This window comes from Lathyrus oleraceus, chromosome 6 (assembly GCF_024323335.1).
Source record: "Lathyrus oleraceus cultivar Zhongwan6 chromosome 6, CAAS_Psat_ZW6_1.0, whole genome shotgun sequence".
Classification (NCBI taxonomy): Eukaryota; Viridiplantae; Streptophyta; class Magnoliopsida; order Fabales; family Fabaceae; genus Lathyrus; species Lathyrus oleraceus.
This window is the reverse complement of record NC_066584.1, coordinates 235,299,421-235,322,240: the sequence shown is the minus strand read 5'-3', so window position 1 is coordinate 235,322,240 and position 22,820 is coordinate 235,299,421. Positions and strand designations below refer to the sequence as shown.

At 39.9% G+C, this 22,820-nt stretch overlaps 1 non-coding gene and 1 pseudogene across 1 annotated transcript; one reads left to right on the top strand and one right to left on the bottom strand.

The window, feature by feature from the left end:
* Positions 1-1,678: 1,678 nt before the first annotated feature.
* LOC127098792 (small nucleolar RNA R71) lies at positions 1,679-1,785 on the bottom strand. The gene has a single exon (XR_007793487.1). It is a non-coding gene; the product is annotated as a small nucleolar RNA R71 (small nucleolar RNA).
* A 20,549-nt stretch (positions 1,786-22,334) lies between these two features.
* On the top strand, positions 22,335-22,434 carry LOC127099049 (uncharacterized; annotated as a pseudogene).
* The last annotated feature ends 386 nt before the right edge of the window (positions 22,435-22,820 follow it).

The window sequence follows — 22,820 nt, the reverse complement described above, 5'->3', positions numbered from 1 at the left end:
GAGCAGGTTTTTATTACTTGTCTTTATCTTGTTTATTTTCCCGCACTCGCTTTACTTTATTTATTTCCCGCACTCGCTTTACTTTATTTATTTTCCCGCACTCGCTTTACTTTATTTATTTCCCGCACTCGCTTTACTTTATTTATTTCCCGCACTCGCTTTAAATTATTTATTTCCTATCACTCGCTTTAAATTATTTATTTCCCGCACTCGCTTTACTTTATTTATTTCCCGCACTCGCTTTAAATTATTTATTTCCTCGCACTAGCACTACTTTTATTTACTTTTCGCACTCGCACTACTTTTATTTAAATTAATGCACTTTTACTTCACCATGTCTAACTAAATTTATAAGGTTAGAATGTAAGGATCGTAATTGAACCGATAATCCGTACAATTGTTCGTAGAAACACTTAAGGGTTATTTTAACTTTCAACTTAAGTTTTCCCGCACTTCAATTCCGTTGGGTAAGATCGAAAGCCGTCCAACGTCTATCTAAACTTAATTGTTTTTAACTATTTCAAAAACAGCGAAAGCGCTTTGTTTAGTTCATTAGGAGTTTTTAACTTAAGAAGAAAAGAGATTTTAAAACTATTTTCGGACGCGTTTATAAGTTTAGAGTCTGGTTCGTGAGAACCTCTTTTGGTTATGAAATCCAGGTTATAATACTTTTCAACTTAGTCAAGATACTATATTTCTTAAAAATAAGTTTACTACTCTAAAGCAATGCGCGCCTTTTTATAAGTGATAATAAGAGGGTTTGATTAGGGAGTACAACTCGGTTCTGAATACGCGAAAGCGACAGTTCCTGTTAAATTGGTTCTTTTCAGAGTAGGAAACATTGCCCATAAGTAGTTCTATTAGCAAGTACTTGGATTATCAATTGATTATGTGAATTGCATTCGACCCTGTCTTTATTAATTAATCTTTATTCAACACTTTACTTTTCATTGCACACCCAAAAAAAACACCTATTTTGATTGCCTTTGATAAACACCATAACAACAGATAACGATAGATTGACACTTGGTCTCTGTGGATTCGACAATCTTTTATATTACTCTGATGCGTTTGTATACTTGCGAAAAGCACGCATCAAGTTTTTGGCGCCGTTGCCGGGGAGCAATTTCGTCAAATTTCATTTCCCTGTTGTTGTATCATTTAGACTTAGGCTATTTCCTGCCGGTCAATGCGAAGAACTCACAGCACCGAAAGTTTAAGCTTAGTATATCCTTTGGCGGAACCTAAACGTTACGCTCGTGCACGTTTATTCTTTCATAGAATTAAGAGAGCTATGGCCGAAGATCAAAACCAAAGACCTCTTAAGGATTTCGCTCAACCATCTAATGAAGAACCTAGTTCTAGTATAGTAAACCCAACCATCCCAGCTAATAATTTTGAACTTAAACCATCCCTGTTGCAACTAGTGCAACAGAGACAATTCACAGGTCTCGCTACTGAGAACCCAAACCAATATTTAAAAATATTTCTTCAATTAGCAGACACTTTTAAAACCAATGGAGCTTCTCCTGAGGCAATATGTTTAAGATTATTTCCTTTTTCCCTCAGAGATAAAGCCCTATCATGGTTAGATTCCCTTCCACCCAATTCCATTACGACTTGGGATAACCTTAGAAGAGTTTTTCTTGCTAGATACTTTCCCCCGAGTAAGACCGCTGTTCTTCGAAACCATATAACTAGATTTACCCAAAACCAAGGAGAATCGTTGTTCGAAGCTTGGGAGAGATATAAAAAGTTGTTCCGAGCATGCCCACATCATGGCTTAGAAAATTGGTTAATCATTCAAACCTTATATAATGGACTTCCTTACAACACAAAGATGACCATCGACGCTGCCGCAGGCGGTGCTCTGATGAACAAACCTTATCTTGAAGCTAGTGCCCTCATCGAAGATATGGCTCAAAACCATCAATCATGGGGAGTCGAACGGGCGACAGTTGAGAAGAAGGAAGCCCAAGGAGGAGTGCATGAACTAAGCTCTATAGACATGATGCAAGCTAAATTAGACGCATTAGCCCTTAAGGTCGAGCATATGTGCATAAACCCGAATACTGTAGCCGCAGTTTCGTCGGATTGTGAGATATGTTGAACCAAAGGACACCAATCTGCAGAATGCAGTCTATTAAACGAAACCCACTATGAGCAAGTGAACTACACCCAAGGGAACCCATACTCGAATACTTATAACCCTGGATGGAGGAATCACCCGAACTTCTCCTATAAAAACAATAACCCCATCCAAAATAATGCACCTCCGAGACCTAGTAATCAGGCCCTTAGATCAAATCAACCTATGCAACCTGTACCACCAAAGCCGAGCCTTGAGAAAATTATGGAAAATTTTATCACCGCTCAAACCCAACAAAACAAGGAGTTCATGAACCAAAACATTCATGTTAACGAATTGATTACCCAGTTAGGAACCAAGGTTGACCAAATAGTTACTCATACTAAGATGCTTGAAACCCAGATCTCTCAGGTAGCTTTAAACCAAGCCCCTCAGACTACACCTGGAGGACAATTCCCTGGACAACCTCAACAAAATCCGAGAGGACAAGCCAATGCAATTACCCTACAAAGTGGGAACGCTTATGATGAGCCACCAAACCCTAGATTGAGTGAACCCGAAACTTCTAAGGAATGTACCAAACTCGCGGACGAAGTAAAGGAACCAGAGGAATCTGAAAACCAGGAAGGTCGAGAAAAAGGAGAAGAACCTAAAGATAAAACTTATGTACCACCCCCGCCATATAAACCACCTATACCATATCCCCAAAGACTCAAACAAACCCAGATCAATAAATAATATCAAAAATTTATTAAAGTTATAGAAAAACTTCATGTAGAAATCCCTTTCACATAAGCCATCACCCAAATACCTTCTTATGCAAAGTTTCTCAAAGACATCTTTACCAACAAACGTAGACTTGAGGATCCGAAGCCTTTGGAATGTAATGTTATTTCCGAGGACAAATTAGCAAAGAAAGATAAAGATCCTGGAAATTTCTCCATTCCTTGCCTTTTGGGTAATCATGTCATCGAAAAAGCTTTTCTAGACTTAGGAGCTAGTGTGAGCCTAATGCCTTTAGCAGTTTGTGAGAGGTTAAACTTAGGAGAATTACAGCCCACTAAGATGTCACTTCAGTTAGCCGATAGATCTGTTAAGTATTTGTCGCATCCGCGAAAAACAACCGGCGGGCTGAAACAAAAAACAACACAGAGCCGCCACCGTGCGTTATTTATCCCAAAAGAGGGAAAGGAAACGCTCAGAGTAAACCTGGAAAAAGCATGGTCTCGCGACCAAAGAGATGGGATCGGGAGTCGGTTACGCAAGGGGAAGGTATTAGCACCCCTCACGTCCGTCGTATTCGACGGGATCCACGCTCTAAAAGAAAGAAAAAGTTGCTAAAACAAACATCACACACACACACCGAAGACATAACAGGTGGGGTAAAAGAGTAGAGGGCTCGCTAGGACATCGCATCCTATGCCTACGTATCTCGTCTAGAACGAGAATCAGAGCTGCCGTAGTTCGGCTCACGCACGCCAAACAGGACACACACAAACACGGGCAAACATGGAACCCGAACGCCAATCGCTGGACTTACATCGGCTTCCGAACCAAACAAACACAATCAGGATACGGACAGCCAATCGCTGGGCTTACATCCATATCCTGACACACAAGAGGGTTAACAAGAAAACATACACAAAAAAGAAAAAAAAGTGCCCGGAGAGACCTCGCACGGTCTCCTGCCTACGTACCTCATCTGGTATGAGGATCAGGGCAACGTAGTTCCCCTGAACGGGAAAGAAATTCTAACCAGATACAAAGGGAGACACACTACTAGGGAGCTGTACTCGAGCCTAGATGTTATCATGCATCATTGCCCTATGTTATGGTTTCTAACTACTTGCACAACAGCAAGCTAATCCTAACCAGGAAAAACAAGCATGCAAGCATAAACAAAGCAAAGCAAACATCCATATTTAGCACACACTATATCCAGTCAAGTGGGCTCACACAAAGGGTTAGACTGCCGAGGCAAGTCATCTGTACAAGGTAGTGTTCGCTCTTAACCCTGACATTGAGAGTCAGGGTGAAGCAGATGAAAGGTGAGTGAAGATGAGACTTCACAGCTCTTATCCCTGGCCAGGGAGAGCTTCAGACAAAGGAGCGTGGGTTCAGAAAGTGGGAACCCTTCTACGCTTAAGACTCTGACTCAACTGTACAACTGTACAAGATCTTGGGTTAATGTCCCAATGCATCAACACAGTGGTGTAAGCAGAGGGACGACTCAACAGAATAGCGGGAGATAGATTGCGTATCTCTTTTGTCCGCCAATTGCCTTAATCAAGGTCTTTTCCTGCTTGGGGACAAAAGTAAACAATCACAAACATCGCCTCTTAAGGAGGACTTCAGACAGTTGCCTGGCTAAATAACAAGCCAGGTCTTCCAGACTACATGGAGACAAGAGAGTCTACCTCAATTGGTTTATACAACCAAGCAGCAGCACAGCAAGTTCTTAAAGAACTAAAGCGACTATGGTACCTGAAATCAATCTAATACAGTCAGTATACCCATCACACAGTCAAAACAAACAATAAAAACCAACAATATAATAACCAACAGTCAATGTACAATCAATGCAATGTGCAAAGCACAACCAACTCAATTGAGCCAAGCATCCTACAAAACACACAAGTTAGTTCACAACAATTAACCAAATCAAACTCAATTAACTTGCATTATTCTCCTTTAAAGCATTTTCATCTCAACCTGAAACACAATTCAAAAGTGAGAAACAAGACCACTAGGACAAGCCTAGGGTCAAAAGGAGATGAAAAATCCAAAACAACAAGTGAAAATTAACCAAAACCAAAATTTATCAAGCAAAAAGAGAATCCAATTGGTCTCACACCAAAACTATGCACCAAATCCATTTCATACACAAAACATGCCAAACTATTCATTTTGGAAACATATTAGAGCAAACAGAATGATCACAATCAAATCAATATCAAAACAGCTCAATAAATTCCCCAAACATTCAAGCTTAAATAGAACACATTCAATGAGTAGCATATCAAATTTCATGCCATTTGGACCAGAGGAAGTATGGAAATTAAATTCATAAAGTTCAGACAAGTTCAAGCAAGCCAACACAAGTCATCAAAATAATCATCAACTTCCATCAATCATAAAACAGTGACAACATATTATAAATGAATGGGATCAAAGCCAAAATGACCTATAATGTGTCTAGAATTCACATGTCAAATTTCACATTCATCCAATCAATAACCAGAATTTCACAAATCAAATGCCAACATGTGTCACAAAAAATCAACAAATGACCAAACAGGGGAGAAAATTCCTATCAAATAGGAAATGCCATCAATAAATCCAGAAAAATTCACATGTATTCTCAACATACATATGCTCAATCATGCAAAATTTAGCCCAATCCAATGTCCCTAAGAACATCAAATAAAATTATGAAATTCACCAAGCATGGTGTGACACAAATTGTCACACCTCTATTCAAAAAATCATATCTCATCATCCAGGGACTCAAAAATTGCAAACTATACATCAAAATCACCATCAAAGAGTCAAGAATAGGCATGCAAAATTTCACACATTTTGGATAAGGCATCAAGATTTCATGAATGAAATGGTAAAACATACACAAATTGGACACATTCAATCAAACCCTAGGCAATTTATTTTTTCACACGTGCACAAAAATCATAAAAATCATCATAAAAAACTACACATCACAAGGAGAAATATGCAAAAAGTCTCATCAAATTTGGATAAAAAATGAATCACTTATGAATTTTTGAAGTTATGTGATCAAAATGAAATGAAAAAATGAAAAAGAATGAAATAAAATGAAATTAAATAGGATAATGGCAATTGCGTAATTAAGCTTCAGTAAAGCAAAACGCGGTGTTTCTCATTAATTCGCTGGCACGCTCTCATTGGCCAGGAAACGACGGTAAACAACATTTTCAAACGCAGGCAAGGCAATCAGGATCAAACACGTATCCTAGCGCGTTTTTCATCATCTTCAGCAAACAAATTCCAGAAAAATCACGAAGAACAAATTTCAACCAAAATTGACAAATGATACATCAAAATCACCAGCAAATCACGTACATCATGAATATGAAATTAGTTTGACCTAACTCTTTCTACACAGCACGGATCGATCGAAAATAGATTCCACATCCAAACTTAAATCCACGATTTCTCTCTCGATACTCAACCAAATCCAAAACCACAAGCAGCATGATAATCTATGTTGAAAGATCTACCAAAGCCATATAGTGATTTAAGAAATTAAGGAGATCGAGATTTTACCTCTTGATGATGGCAGATGTTGAATCGCGCTTCTCAAGGTCCAAAATGTGAAAACAGAAGCAGTCCAATGATGTGTAAGTTGAATGGAGTAAATGCCTCAGCTCAAAACAGCTCCAACTCCAAGAATCATGAAATTGCCATGGATGTGTGAGAATGTGACAACTGTGATTCTTGAAGGTTTTTGCCTTGATCTTATGAAACAGTCATGCACAAGCCTTGGTATGTGATGAATCCAACAGGAACCAGTGCAATTGATGAAGACTTCAGTGTGAAATGATGAAAAAAAGTGTGAAAATTTTTGGAGAATTTGGAGAGAATTGAAGGGAAAGTTTGTTAGATCTTGGAGAATGAAAATGTGATTATCAATTCTGTTATGATTAATGTCTTATACCATCTCCTAATCCATTTCTTAATCACAATTAACCAAAATGAAGAGAATTAGCACAAATGCAATTTTAAGTGAAAGTGCCAAAATGTCCTTTTCAAAACCAGTCAATGTAACAGTGCAATATCAGTTCATGCAAGTCCAAAATGTCATTTGTGATGTGTTGGAATGAGCCTTGTATGCAAAATCCATGTAATTCACAAAATCACCTATTTTCCCACCAATTTTCAAATAATCCACTTAAAAAATGACTTTTTGCCATGATCATTTTTGATAAAATTTGATGATGCATCATGACAGTACATGTGAAATGTGGTTTGCTCAAAGAAAGATCACCCAATTTGGCCATTCCATGTGAAAGTTATGCCACTTTGAATTTAGGCATTTTTGGAAAATGATTTGATCATAACTTGCCAACCACACATGAGAAATTCATGTTCTTGGACTTTTTGGAAAGGTGAGAGCAAGATCTACTTTCATGTTGGACAAAATTTCATTTGAAGCATTTTTGGACACGTAATTTTGAGGAGAAAAACTTTCCATTTTTGGAAACTTTCAATTACAAGTCACTTTCTATTTTTGGAAAGTTTCCATCTGACTTTATTTTCTTCATTCTTGATGTTTGAAATGCCAAATGAAACTTGTTTCAACATGAATGAAGTGTATCTAACTCTCTCCCACCTCCAAATCCATAAAATCAGGCACAGTTGACCACAATTGACTTTTCTGACTGATAGATGAATCTGGCTATGCACTGATCAAGTTGAGCCTCAAACTCCTGATGAAATGGCTCAAGGATGAAACCCTAGCTTCCATAAGCTCAATATAATCACATGATGATCCCCATATCCATTGTAGACCCCATCTCCTTGCCAAGCCCTGATTGGCCCAATGCAGATGATTAGGGTTGACCAGTGGTCAAAACCCTAATCTCAAGGTGTCTGATCAGTCTCTTGAATCTCTTGGTGATAACAAGACCATGATGATGATGATGTATCATTTCAACCAAGATCAAGCTCAATCTCCTTGAGAAACCATGAAACCCTAATTTGAATCACACATCCTCAGATGACTAGTGATCAGTTCAATGAACCCTCAGCTTGCATCTCAACCTCTTATCTTCTGACCAAGACTTAGGAGGATGACTTGCTCAATGTAGCCACATGTTATGCAAATATGCAATGCCTAATGACCTACAAATGATATGTAAAAATGCAAAGCTAGTCCCAAGAGAGGAGGGCAAATTTTGAGGTGTTACAGCTGCCCCTATTCAATCCACTGTGAACCTGTCGATATGAACAGCCTCGGCTTTCAAATGATCAGGGTGAAGAGTGATTGAATACCAAGAACAGACGAACAATTTGCACTCTGATGGGAAAATAATTAACAATGCCTGTCAGAATCGGCAAAGAACACAATCTTCAAAGAAAAATCCGTCTGGTACGGAAAAAGTCGGCCTGATCACCGAAACAGAAATGTCGACCTGGATACCAAAATAAATGGTAACGCAGGGATAACCATGGCCTGAACACCACACATCCGCTGGGGATTATTCTCTTCTTTTTTATGCTTTTCTTGAACCCCGAAAATTTCTTTTTCATTTTCTTGAACCCCGAAATTTTCTCTTTTTCATTTTCTTGAACCCCAAAATTTTTCTTTCGCGCAAATGATCCCGGATCATTGCATTTGAACCCCGACATCTTGTTTGCCAACATAATGAACCCCATTCTCCATTTGAACCCCAGTCGCCTGACGATAACCTGCGATCGCCATTGTGAACCCCATTCTCCAAAAAATGCCTCAACATTTCCCTTTCTCCATTTGAACCCCGATCTCCAGAAAATGTCTCAACATTTCCTTTTCTCCAATTGAACCCCGTTCTCCGCTTTCTTGTGATAATTCCGCTGGCAACGTCGGAAATAACACCAAACACCACTCTGAGGGCGACATATCAGAGGGTACACCTTCACAAAAGGAAGGTAACATGTGCATCTCTTCCTCAGAAGACACCCATAACGACCTCTATTGGCCTCAGCCAAAGTCTAAGGTGACACATGAACAGAAGATAATCCTGAGGACCTCATCCCGGATTTAATCTTCAACTCCAATCTCCATTTGGACCCCGATCTCCAGAAAATGCCTCAACACTTCCTTTTCTCCATTTGAACCCCGATTGTCGCGCTGAGCGCGTAACGTCCTTTGATTTCATTTCCATCTCCGCCCGACGGAAAAATTTCCTCCAGTATCGCACTACTGGAGAACATTGCTGATCTGACATCATGATGCTAAACTCCTCAGAGTAACACCTTCCAACTTCTGGCAAAACCAATTCTCAAGCGGTAACCACGGCTTGAGTCGCGCTGATCGCATAACATTCCCATCTCTGACCGACGGAAAAGTTTCCTCCAGTATCGCACTATTGGGGAAGTACTGTTGATAAAAAACGGTGCCAAACTCCTCGGAGCAACACCTTCACCCTCAGGCAACCACTTCTCAAACGATGACCACAGTCTGAGACTAGCTCATGCTTGCAATATGATGCATGATTGATTTTTCTGCGTAATGCTCCATAATTACGGAAATGCTACGCGATTTATTATGCAATATGCTATGCTACTTTTTCATGATGAATGCATAAAAAGCATCCCCCTCAAGGGACTCTTCTGAGGAGCTCGAGACACTCTGCTGAGGAACTCGCCATCGCTCCAATTCCCACCATGCCGGGGAATAGCACTGCTGTTGGGAAAAAGCAACCCTTGCTGGAAAAACCTCCTTCGCACTCGATCCGCTTGGGGAATTGCTGGGGATAAGAACCACCAACGCACTCTGTGGGGAAACAACAGTATTTGACTTGCTGGGGATATCAATCCCGACTCTGCTTGAGACACCACCACACACAGATACTTCCGCTGAGAAAACTGCAACCTCCAGACCTGGCGACTGGGGAAGCATCAATCTGAAACCTGCTGGGGATAACCATCTTGACCCTGCTAGGGAAGCCACAGATCTTGAATCTGTTGGGGATTTAGTCATTCCGACTCTGCTTGGGGAGAAAGGCAATCCGGTACTGAACACCCGTCGACTCGTCGAACCATGGTGTTCATATCCAACTCCCTTGTCAGCTTTCCAATTTTGAGAACTCCCAGACTCATCTGGACCTTTTCTGCTCCATCATCTTGTATTCCAAACCGCTCCGTACTCGACGGAAAGCGAACTCCTAGGATTTATACAGACTTTCCTATCTTCCGACTTTGAAGAGTCTTCTTGATTAATTCCAAGGATCGTCGTACGTCTCGCCGTCTTTTCACCATTCCTCAATCCATCCGTCCCTGACTGGACTCCATGGGGATCGTCTCGTCAAAAGCTTCCACATCACAACCTGCAAGTGAGTGAAAATACCTAACAGTTCCTGCAAAAGAGATCGTTAGATAAAACCATGCCCCAGGCGTGTCAAGATTTCAACACTTGGGTCACTCAACCTTCCGAATAAGATTTCAAGCTTCAATCTTATAAGCATGCCTTGGAAGGGACCTGTATGTCTTAAAATGCAAGATTCTTTATCACAATAATTGGATGTTTTTGCAATCAAAGCGGTAATGAAAAACAAAAACAAAAATTATTTGACTGAATAGGCATTTTATTGATTGAAAAAGTGTGGCTGAAATGAGCAATACAAAGGAAGCAATTCCTGAAAAGAGGTAATTGCGCACAAAAGGAAAAATCTATCCTAATGGCAATGTGAAACCCGTGATCTCATCGAGTTCCAACTCGGTTACACCCCATATGTCCTCAGACTCTCCGTGCTCTCCGCCTTCTGAACAAGACGATTCTGATTGATCCCTACCAGGTATTATCCATGATGCTTTAACCAAAGCGCAAACGATCATGCCAGACGCAGTTGTTCGTTTCAATCCCTCTTTTGCCTGGACCGCCCTTTCGGGTTTTCAGTCCACCGGGATACCCTTTTTTGCCCAAGTCGCCTTTCCAGGTTTTCGACTTGCCGGGTGTACAATTTTCCTTTTATCCCTAATTTTTGCCCGAACCTTTATTTCTGTTTTTTGGTTCGCCGGGATGCCCATTTTTGCCTGGACTATTTTATTCTTTTCGTCCAGCGGGTCTCTTTATATGAAGTATTTTTTAACTGCGTCCGCATTCACAGGGGATGGAAAATCCTTGCCATCCATGGTCGTTAGCAACAAGGCTCCTCCAGAGAAAACCTTCTTGACCACGAATGGACCTTCATAATTAGGTGTCCATTTACCCCTACGATCGTTTTGAGGAGGAAGGATCCTTTTCAGCACCATATCACCAACGTGATATACCCGAGGTCGCACCTTTCTGTCAAAAGCACGCTTCATTCTCTGCTGGTACAATTACCCATGACAGATGGCCGCTGATCGCTCGACTGGGTGAGTCGAGAATGGGATACAAACTGCAAGTGCACAGTTCTATCGCGTAGTTTTAAAAGATATCGATCCCACAGGGACTTATGAATCGATATACCGTTATCTAAGGTTACTACGTAAATCTAAGGTGAAAATGTTTGATTGTTTGGGGAAAAACTAAGAGCTAAACTAATATCTAGATTAAATATCAATAAAACGGATATCGGTATGTAGTTCGTCAAAACTAGGGAATCAAGTCTTTGTCGGTTTCTTGGTTTTAAAATGAATCGTTTCGGTTAACTTTATTGGTTAAAGGTTCTAACTCAAACTCTCGCTCTGTTGAATAAACCATGATTTTATATTAATGTTGCTGTCACTTATAATTAAGTCAAAAACCATATTTTGAAAACAATAAAGTTGCAGAAACTCTTTTTAAGAAAATACTGACCGTTTTAAACACCCTTATCTCAAACTCTCGCTCTGTTGACTTAGGTTATATAATTAAATCCAAATGCTTAACTCTCGTCCTCACATTCAATCTTTAAAAATACTTTTTGGAAAAGGTCAGAATTTAATTAACTCTAAAACTTGCTCTCGCCCTGATCTAGAATTAATGCCTAACTTACACTGTCCAGTTAAAATCTCAAACTCTCGCTCTATTGATTTTAACTTCTTTATGTCTTTTACTTTTGTAAAAAATCTTGTTATTAAACCTGTAAGTTGAGACCGTAAAAAGATTGATTTTGATTTTAAGTTTAGGTAGACCGACTCAGTCTCGATCCCTTATTCTACTTACTTTACATACCGATACCTAGGCAAATTAGCCAGACATGCTAAATAAATAAGAATTTATATCATGCATAAACAGACTCATTCCAGGCAGGCAATATGAATAAACAATAGAATAAAACATTAAAAATTAAATAACAATTAAAGAACCTGAATGCGTAATACAATGGTCTTGAACACTCCACCACAAGCCGGTAGGATTTGTTCTTGGATTCTTCAATTAGACAGTAAATTAAATCAAGGAAATAAAACTGGAATATAACGTAAGGTTAAATCCGGTATAAAGTTGCACAATAGTTTCCGGTGTAGAGACTATTATGCGAAAAATATCTAAAAGCTAAAACTGGAAAGGTAAATTTGCAAGGGAAAAAGAATGTAAAGCTTGCAAAAGAAATAAATAAAATAAACAATGCTAAGTTGCTGGAAAGGAAGAAAAATAAGCAAAGGCGTGAAAAGAAAATTTGGCAGAGCTTCGGCAAACTGAGCGTGCAAAAACTGAGACTTTTTTAGGTTTGTGAGATGGCTATTTATAATAGCCTTGGTAACTGCCTTCCATTTCCCACGAGTCTTCAGCATGGCTAAATACACGGCGTGGGCATAAGACACGAACTCTCTCAACGTTCTTCTTCAATTCTTCTGAGAGCGTGACTTGCGCCAAAAAGCTAGTGGAATGGTGTGACGCTCGTCACACCATGTGTGACGCTCGTCACAGGGATGCTTCTAGTGTGACGCTCGTCACAACCCTTGTGACGCCCGTCACAGGCACAACGTGCGCTTTCTTTTGGGCTGGGCTTGGTCTTTGATATTTGTTTCCTTTTTACTCCTTTCTACACCTCCTTTTCTTCCCTTTTTCACTTTTGCTTCAAAATGGATACCTGACATAAATAGAAAAGAAATACTGCATAATATCTGATAAAATGGGATAAATTAAAGTAAATGATAATATAATCTAATTGAATTAAGTCTTCAAATGTGATATAATTTCATGTTATCAAACTCCCCCATACTTAAATCTTTGCTTGTCCTCAAGCAAAATTCAGTATAGAACTTGTTAAAAGTTTTAGCCAGATGAAATTTCAAAGCACACATCAATTCGTACTAGGTTGCAAATGGATTTTTGTTTAGGAGGACTCAAGTTTAATCTTGACATCAACAACTACCGTTACAACTTAGATAACCCTACTTTATGCCAATCAGTTCAAGTACCCTATGATAGCTATCCTGGTTCCTTTAGTCTTATTTCACCCGCTTTCATTCTAGCGAAATCACATTAAGCCCTTTATCTTTTCGCGCACATAGTGGAGTAACCGGTTAGTGATTATGATCCGCTTTTAGCTAGAAGTTCTGGTACATAAGTCGGATAACTTCATCATTCAGCCCATTGCAAATTGCGGGGGATCGAACCGTAGTCCGCCCTACCAAGTTCAGCACCAGATACCTGCTGAACCAACTCATAATGGATCTTTCGTATTGTGCTTTTGCATGATCTGCAACCTTTAGATTAAATGATCTGGTAAGGATCACCTAATTTACTTAGTGCATTTCTTGATATATTTATATATCTTAGGTTACTTTGGGGATCATTCACTTATATTCATCGGCCCTCCACGTAGTTTGCTATTAAGATGGTGCTGACTTCTGTATAAACTACTTGGGGTTGCCATAGAACTAAAAGTTCAAGGAATCGGTATAATAGGTACTTATCCTGCTTTAACATATTGAGGTTCTCAGAGCGTTGTTATGGTAATGATTTTGTTTTGATTTCACTCAAATTTTATAAAGTAAGCAACCTTTATACTTATTGGGTGTGTTAAAATTTTTTTTGTTATGGCTCAAGAAAATTGAGGGGAATAGATAATAGAAAATTTTTCACACTTAGGAACTTAACTTAAAATAATTTTTTTTTTTTTTTTTTTTTTTTTATAGGGAAAAAAAGGGAAATAACGATGAAAGGGAGAGTACATACTTGAAAAATGAGAATGGAAAGAATATTGTTTCCCCCCCATACTTAAACTAAACATTGTCCTCAATGTTTTAAGGGAAAGAAATACAAAATGGAAATGAAAAGAAAAAAGGAAATATAACTAAGGCTGCCTACCGCCTCTGGTTCTTGGACCTGGTGATCTTTGACGTATGTCTAAGTTGTCGAACCTGCTGAACAATTCAGTAAACCGCTGGTCGGTTATGGCATTCCGAGCGTCCTGTTGCTGTTGCATTTGACGCATCATCTGCATCATCTCTGCATTCTGTGCCTGCATGCCATCAATAGCATCCATAATGTCGTCGTTGGTCGCAGGCCTTCTTCGTCGACGACGTTGGGAGGATGGGCCGGCTGCATTACGGGAAGGGTTGAGCGGGACTGATTGTTGTGTTGGCGGATGGTCACCTTGTTCCATTTCTTCAAACTCATCAGTTTGCTGGTTTGTTTGTGAAGGCTCGGTGGTTTCAGGAGCGCTAAGATCGTAGAGGTGGCGGTCGGGGTTTGTGACATCAGTTAGGGTGGTATTGGGTAGCACAACACTCGGGACTGCTTGGTTGTTCACCATAAGATAATAGCCTCCGCCTACTCTGTTTTTAATCAGGCGGCTAGAACGGCAATAGCTGATATCCATAGACAGGGGAGGTAGGGATTCTAAAGTTTGGAGTCTATCCCCTAGGTTCAGGCCAAGTGCTATGGAGGTTATTAATCCACCAATTATAAAGGGTTGCCGGCCTCTAGCACATAAGGTGCGGATATGATGAAAGAGAAAGGAGGCGGCGTTTACCTGGGCTTGCGGTTCGAAGACGCACTGGAGGAAAAATAACTCCTTTGAGTTGACCTTGCTGTTGTTTGGTCTACCAAAAACTGTGTTTTGCAAGATACGGAGAAAATAACGGATGGTGGGGTTATGGATGTGGGAGAGAAGGAGTTCTTCCCAGTTGTAGGTCTCTATACCGGAAATTTTCTTAAAAAGGTCAAAAACGCCAACTGTGTTCCAGTTTAGGTCGGGAGGGATTCTGGGGTAGACTTGGCCTTCTGTGGTAAATTGTAGCATGGTACTCAATTGGTTTTGGGTTAGAGAGTACTCGGTGTTAAACATGCGGAAGGTTGCGGTACCGGTCAGAAATTCACCCTCACCGGCGGGAGTGGTGTAGTCGTAAGAACTTAGGAATTCTAAGGTTAGGGAAGGGTAGGTGGGTTGGTTATGAGTGCAAAGGAAGGTTAAATCGGCTTTACGGAGCATCCACTCGATACCTTGGAGTAAGCCTAATTGTTGTAAACAAGTTAAATCGGGGTACCTGGTGGAAGCGACGCCTCGCTGCTGGAAGCGCTCGAATTGCTCTTGCTGATAGTTGTCATCTCCGGATCGGAAGATGATATTTCCGAAATTTTGATTTCCCGCCATTGTGATGAATTTTTGAAGGGATGATTTGGAAAGAAAAAGAAATGTATTTGATATGAGAGAATTGTTTTGTGGTGAATGAAGGAAGTTTTGGTAGGTATTTATAGGAGAAGGATTGGAAGGTAGAAAGAAAAAGTGGTTGAAGAGTAATTAAGTGTGGTAAACGAAAAAATGAATGGGGAAGGTAAAAATTAAAGTGTAACGTTCGTCTCCAACGGCTCCCTAACGTTCACATGTCTGAGGGGCGTTACGCTCGTCACAAGGCTGTGACGTTCGTAACAGGCGTTTTGCGTGCCGTTCGTCATGGAGTGTGTGACGCTCGTCACACAGTCCTTTTTGGCAAGGCTTCAGTAGAATTACTTTGGTAGCGTATTTTAATGTTTCGTTTTGCTTATGATCATTTTTAGTCTGTAGTTTTAATGTATTGTGCACGCTTACTTGCTTTGTATAATAATAATAGGTAACAACAGTAGAGCATAATAGCCATTGCATAATAAAATTAACTAAACAGCTTCAATAAAATGATCATAATGTATTACAGGGAAGGAAAATAATGAAATGAAATAGAAATAAACATGAATTCAAATAACATTAATGAAAAATCTAGCCTAAAACTAAATAACTTAGAAAGAAAAATAACTAAATTCCATCTATCTTCGGATCTCTGGCCGGAGGAGCAAAAGAGTTAACATGATGCCGTAACATACGTAACTGACTTGCCGTGCTGCTCATGTATTCTAGGATTTCAAGTCTCAAGCTGTGGAAATCTTCCCTGAGGGCGTCTTGTTCTGACATCAAGGCTTCAATGACGGTTTTAATATCTGTTCCTGGCATATGATGTCGGAGATCAGGCATGGCTGATTCTTCGGTCAGGGCAGGCTGAGGGGGAGGATCAATATCATAGTAGCCGGAAGGTGTCTGAGGGTCAGATTCAGCAAGAGAGGTATGGTCAACATAGTGCTCATAGTCATCACAAATCTCATAGTCCTGGATGGATTCAGTGGATCCAGCAGGAGTTGGGGTTTCATTCAGATTATAGAGCCAGTTCCTTTGATTGTGAACACTAGTTCTAGGATCGGGCATGGTGAATAGGCAGAGAACCTGGTTATCAATAATAAGCTCGAACTCATCAGACCCTATGTTTGCTATAAACATAGTGTTGAAGAGGAAAGGTATACTCATAGTAGTAATGCCACAAAAAGGGCTAAGGTCAAGCATAGGCTGACGTAATCCAATAGCATTACCTATCATAGTGATCAAACCGCCTATTCTAATGGGTGCTCGCTCATCCTGGATAAGGTGGTCCAAATTAGCTAACATAAAAGTAGCACCGTTTACTGGACGGTTCTGGGAAGCACAAAATATGATGAAGAGTTCATCACGTGAAACTGAAGTACTATTTGGCTTCTTCCCAAATAAAGTGTGGGTCAGGATCTTATGGAAATAGCGAAAAGCTGGGTTATGTATGTTTCCAGAGAGAAACTCATGTTCCTCGGGCTCATCATTTCCAGTCAGCTTACCCCAAAAGTGTTCAAGCTCTCTATATTCAAAAATTTCTTCCTGGCTTACAGTGAATGTATCAAAGGAGGTAGGAAAACCCAAAAGGTTGGTGAAGTCTCTAATATTAAATTGGTACTCCATATTGAACATTCTGAACTGGATAAAACCTCTGCTAATTCCTTTTCCATGGCTAGGTAGATAGATTAATGAACTAAGGAATTCTAGTGTGAGTCTCCGGTAGGTGGTGAAATGTCTCAGGATAGGGGAGGTCTCCCATCCTATCTGATTCAGCAAAAACAGGACACTCTGTCTCAGTCCAAGGGCAGTCATAGCCCAATCATCAGCATATAAACTAGGTAGCATCTCTCTAGCGGCTAGTTCTTCAAACTTTCGTTTCTGAGCCATTCCTCTGAACTTGATACCCATACGATCAGAATGTCCCATCTGGTTAGTGTTAGCTAGAGAAAAGAAACATGAGTTTAAGTCAGGATTTGGCCAAATGCCGAAAGAAGAAAAGATTATTATTATTATTATATATATATATATATATATATTTTTTTTCTTTTTGAATAAATCAATAATGAATACTAAATAGAAATTAAAAGAAATAATTAAGAGAAAAATAGGGAATTGATAATAATAATAGAATAATAAAATAACAAATTAATTTGTGGGTTGTCTCCCACTAAGCGCTTTGTTTAAATGTCGCAAGCTCGACAAAAAAACTGTTAAATATAGTCTATGAGTCCTGGGGGCGTTTCGTCTAAGTGTAGAATCTGCGAATCCTCGTTGGTTTCCGCATAGTGATAATGTTTCAGACGTTGCCCGTTTACGGTGAACGGTTCTGTAGATTGTCCTTTTATTTCTACCGCTCCACTGGGAAAGATTTTAGTGATATGAAAAGGTCCTGACCATCTGGATCGTAGTTTTCCCGGGAATAACTTTAGTCTAGAGTTAAATAAAAGTACTGCGTCGCCTTGCTTGAAGATTTTCCTTGATATACGCTTGTCATGCCATTGTTTTGTTCTTTCTTTATAGATTTTGGCATTTTCATAGGCGTCTCTTCTGAGTTCCTCTAATTCGTTTATGTCAAGGATTCTCTTTTCACCGGCGGCTTTATAATTCAAATTTAAATTTCTAATAGCCCAATAGGCTTTATGTTCTAATTCTACCGGGAGGTGACAGGATTTTCCATAAATGAGCTTAAATGGGGTCGTCCCTATGGGAGTTTTATAAGCAGTTCGGTATGCCCATAAAGCTTCTGGTAATTTCAATGACCAATCTTTCCTTGAAGTGGCGACCGTTTTTTCTAGTATCTGCTTGATTTCTCTGTTAGATACTTCCACTTGTCCACTGGTTTGAGGGTGGTAAGGTGTTGCTATCCTATGTCTCACTCCATATTTAAGTAGTAGTTTTTCGAGTACCTTGGATATAAAGTGTGATCCACCATCACTGACTACTATTCTTGGGATGCCAAATCTCGGAAATATTATATTTTTAAAGAGTCTAGTTACTACTCGGGTGTCATTTGTTGGAGAAGCTATAGCTTCGATCCATTTTGATACGTAGTCAACTGCCACGAGTATGTATTTGTTACCGAAAGAGGATGGGAAAGGTCCCATGAAGTCTATCCCCCACACGTCAAAAATCTCTACTTCCAAAATACCTTTTTGTGGCATCTCGTCACGTCTAGATATGTTTCCCGTGCGTTGACATCTGTCACACTCCTTAATAGCCGCATGTACGTCCTTCCATATAGTTGGCCAATAAAAGCCAGCTTGTAGGATTTTAGAGCAGGTCTTGGATGTACTTGTGTGTCCACCATAAGGCGCAGAGTGACAGTGTTGGATTATATTTTCTACCTCTTCTTCGGGTATACATCGACGGAAAATACCATCGGGGCCTCTTTTGAAAAGTAAGGGATCATCCCAGTAATAGTGTTTTATGTCGTGGAAGAATCGTTTCTTCTGCTGGTAAGATAAAGTAGGTGGAACTATTCCGGCAGCTAAATAATTGACTAGATCAGCGTACCATGGTATGACAGATATAGCTAAGGTGGTTTCTACTTGCATGTCGGAGTTGTTCTCTTCCAAAGTAGCTATGAGTTTATCATACGAGAAATCATCATTAATGGATGTTCTTTCTGGTTCAAGGTTCTCAAGTCTAGAGAGATGGTCTGCTACTACGTTTTCAGTTCCTTTCTTGTCCTTGATTTCTAAGTCGAATTCTTGTAGTAACAAGATCCATCTTAGGAGTCTAGGTTTAGCATCCTTTTTTGTTAAAAGGTACCTGATAGCAGCGTGATCAGTGTAAACTATTATTTTGGCTCCTACCAGGTAAGAACGAAATTTATCTAGCGCAAATACCACTGCTAGGAGTTCTTTCTCGGTTGTGGCATAATTCATCTGTGCTTCATCCAGGGTTCTGCTAGCGTAATATATAACGTGAAGCTTTTTATCCTTTCTTTGTCCTAAAACAGCACCTACAGCATAATCACTGGCATCGCACATTATTTCGAATGGTTCATTCCAGTCTGGTGTCTGCATAATGGGTGCGGAGATCAATGCTTGTTTAAGAGTTTGAAATGCTTTTAAACAGTTATCGTCGAATATGAATTCAGCATCTTTCATCAACAGTCCGGTTAAGGGTTTAGTTATCTTAGAGAAGTCTTTGATGAATCGTCGGTAAAAACCGGCGTGTCCTAAAAAGCTTCGTACTTCTCTCACAGTTCTTGGGGGTTGAAGATTTTCGATTACCTCTATTTTGGCTTTGTCTACTTCAATTCCTCTGTTCGAGATGATGTGTCCTAAAACAATGCCTTCTTGTACCATAAAGTGGCACTTTTCCCAATTAAGTACTAAGTTTACTTTTACACATCGTTCCAGAACTCTTTCCAGGTTTTCAAGGCATTCTTCGAAACTTTGTCCGTATACAGAAAAGTCATCCATAAATACTTCCATGATGTTTTCGAGAAAGTCGGCGAATATTGCCATCATGCATCTTTGAAAAGTTGCAGGGGCATTACACAGACCAAACGGCATTCGTCTATAAGCGAAGGTACCAAAAGGGCATGTGAATGTTGTCTTTTCTTGGTCATCAGGGTGAATTGGTATTTGAAAGAAGCCTGAATAACCGTCTAAATAACAGAAATGTGAATGTTTAGCTAATCGTTCTAACATCTGGTCAATGAATGGTAAAGGGAAATGATCTTTTCGGGTTGCTTTGTTTAGTTTCCTATAATCAATGCACATTCTCCATCCCGATTCGATTCGTTTAGTTATAGTTTCTCCTTTTTCGTTTTCAATAACGGTTATGCCTCCTTTCTTTGGTACAACGTGTACAGGACTAACCCATTTGCTATCAGATATAGGATATATAATACCTGCTTCTAATAACTTGGTTATTTCTTTCTTTACTACCTCACTTAGGATCGGATTTAGTCTTCTCTGGTGTTCCCTAGAGGTTTTACAGTCTTCTTCTAACATGATGCGGTGCATACAAATAGAAGGGCTTATTCCTTGAGATCGGTGATGTGGTATCCTAGTGCGGTTGGATATTTTCTTAAGATATGTAGGAGTTTTTCTGTTTCGAGTCTTCCTAGATCTGCATTAACTATCACAGGTCGTTCAAGTTCTAAGTCTAGGAATTCATATCTCAGATTTTTGGGAAGTGTTTTCAAATCAGGGGTTGGTTTGTTAAGACACTGCGTAGGATCCGGTGTTATTGCTAGGCATTGTTTAGATTTGTCCTCTAAAAGATAGTCTGATGATTTGTCTTCTAAAAGATAGTCTGATGATTTGTCTTCTCCTGACTCTGCTTCTTTTATGCATTCATCGATGATATCCATGAAGTAACATGTATCTTCTATTGCAGGTGCTTTCAAGAATTGGGAAAGAATGAATTCAATTTTCTCTTCACCTACTTCGAAGGTGAGTCGTCCTCGTTTTACGTCTATGATTGCACCGGCAGTTGCTAAGAATGGTCTTCCTAGTATAATAGGTGTCGTATCATCTTCTCTAATGTCCATAATTGTGAAGTCAGTGGGAATGTAAAACTGACCTATGCGTACGGGAACGTTTTCAAGGATTCCTACAGGATATTTGATGGAACGATCTGCTAATTGCACAGACATTTTGGTCGGTCTTAATTCTCCCATTTCCAGTTTCTTACATATGGATAAAGGCATAACGCTAATTCCGGCTCCTAAATCGCATAAGGCTTTGTCGATGACAAATTTTCCTATGTGACAGGGTATAGAGAAACTACCCGGATCCTTGAGTTTAGGGGGCATGTTTTGGATTATAGCGCTACATTCGGCAGGGAGTGTAACGGTTTCGCTATCCTCAAGTTTCCTCTTATTAGAAAGAATTTCTTTTAAGAATTTAGCATATGAGGGCATCTGCGTGATAGCTTCGGTAAACGGAATTGTAACGTTTAATTGTTTAAGGAGATCAACAAATTTTCTAAATTGGCCTACATCTTTGGTTTTAACAAGCCTTTGAGGGTAAGGTATAGGTGGTTTGTAAGGTGGTGGAGGTACATAAGGTTCCTTCTTTTCTAGGGTTTCCTTATTACTCTCTTCCTTTTCCTTAGGTTCACTTTCCTCAGTAGATTTCTTAGGGTTTTGGTTTTCTATCCTTGGGTCAGACGGTCCTTCCACTTCCGTTCCACTTCTCAATATAATTGCATGAGCTTGGCTTCTCGGATTGGGTTGGGGCTGTCCAGGGAATGTACCAGTTGGTGCAGCAGTAGGTGCTTGTTGTTGAGCTACTTGAGATATTTGCGTTTCCAGCATTTTGTTATGGGTAGCCAGGGCATCTACTTTGCTTGCTAGTTGTTTAAGTTGTTCGCCAGTGTGTATGTTCTGGTTTAAGAAATCTTTATTGGTTTGTTGTTGGGAAGCTATAAAGTTTTCCATCATGATTTCCAAGTTGGATTTTCTAGGGGTATTATTGTTAGGATTCGGTTTCTGATATCCTGGAGATATAGATGGGGCTTGATTTGGAGACTGTCCAGGTGCGTATAAAGCATTATTACTCTTATATGAGAAGTTTGGATGGTTCTTCCAATTTGGGTTATAGGTATTCGAATAGGGGCTTCCTTGAGCATAGTTTACTTGCTCTGCTTGGATTCCAGTCAAGAGTTGACATTCCGCAGGAGTGTGGCCTTGGATTCCACAGACCTCGCAATTCTGAGTTATAGCAACCACGGCGGCTGGAGGTGATACGTTTAAACTTTCAATTTTCTGGACCAAAGCATCCACTTTTGCATTGACGTGATCAAGGTTACTTATCTCGTACATGCCAGTTTTCGGTTGAGGTTTTTCCACATTCGTTCGTTCGGTTCCCCACTGATAGTGGTTTTGGGCCATGCTCTCGATAAGCTGGTAAGCATCAGCGTAAGGTTTGTTCATTAGTGCACCACCTACAGCGGCGTCTATTGTTAACCTTGTATTGTATAAGAGACCATTATAAAATGTGTGAATTACTAACCAGTCTTCCAAACCATGGTGTGGGCAAAGTCTCATCATGTCTTTGTATCTTTCCCATGCTTCGAAAAGAGACTCGTTGTCTTTCTGTTTAAATCCGTTTATCTGGGCTCTTAACATAGCTGTTTTGCTTGGTGGAAAATATCGGGCAAGAAAAACTTTCTTCAACTCGTTCCATGTGGTGACTGAGTTGGAAGGGAGAGATTGAAGCCATCTTCTAGCGCTATCTCTTAATGAGAAAGGAAAAAGACGAAGTCGAATTGCCTCTGAAGTGACACCATTAGCTTTAACAGTATCAGCGTATTGAACAAATACGGATAAATGAAGGTTTGGATCTTCGGTAAGATTTCCAGAGAATTGGTTCTGTTGCACAGCCTGCAACAACGAAGGTTTAAGTTCAAAGTTGTTTGCTTCGATTGCGGGCGGAGCAATACTTGAATGCGGTTCATCTTGCGATGGAGCGGCGTAATCTCTAAGAGCACGAGCTGGTTCTGCCATC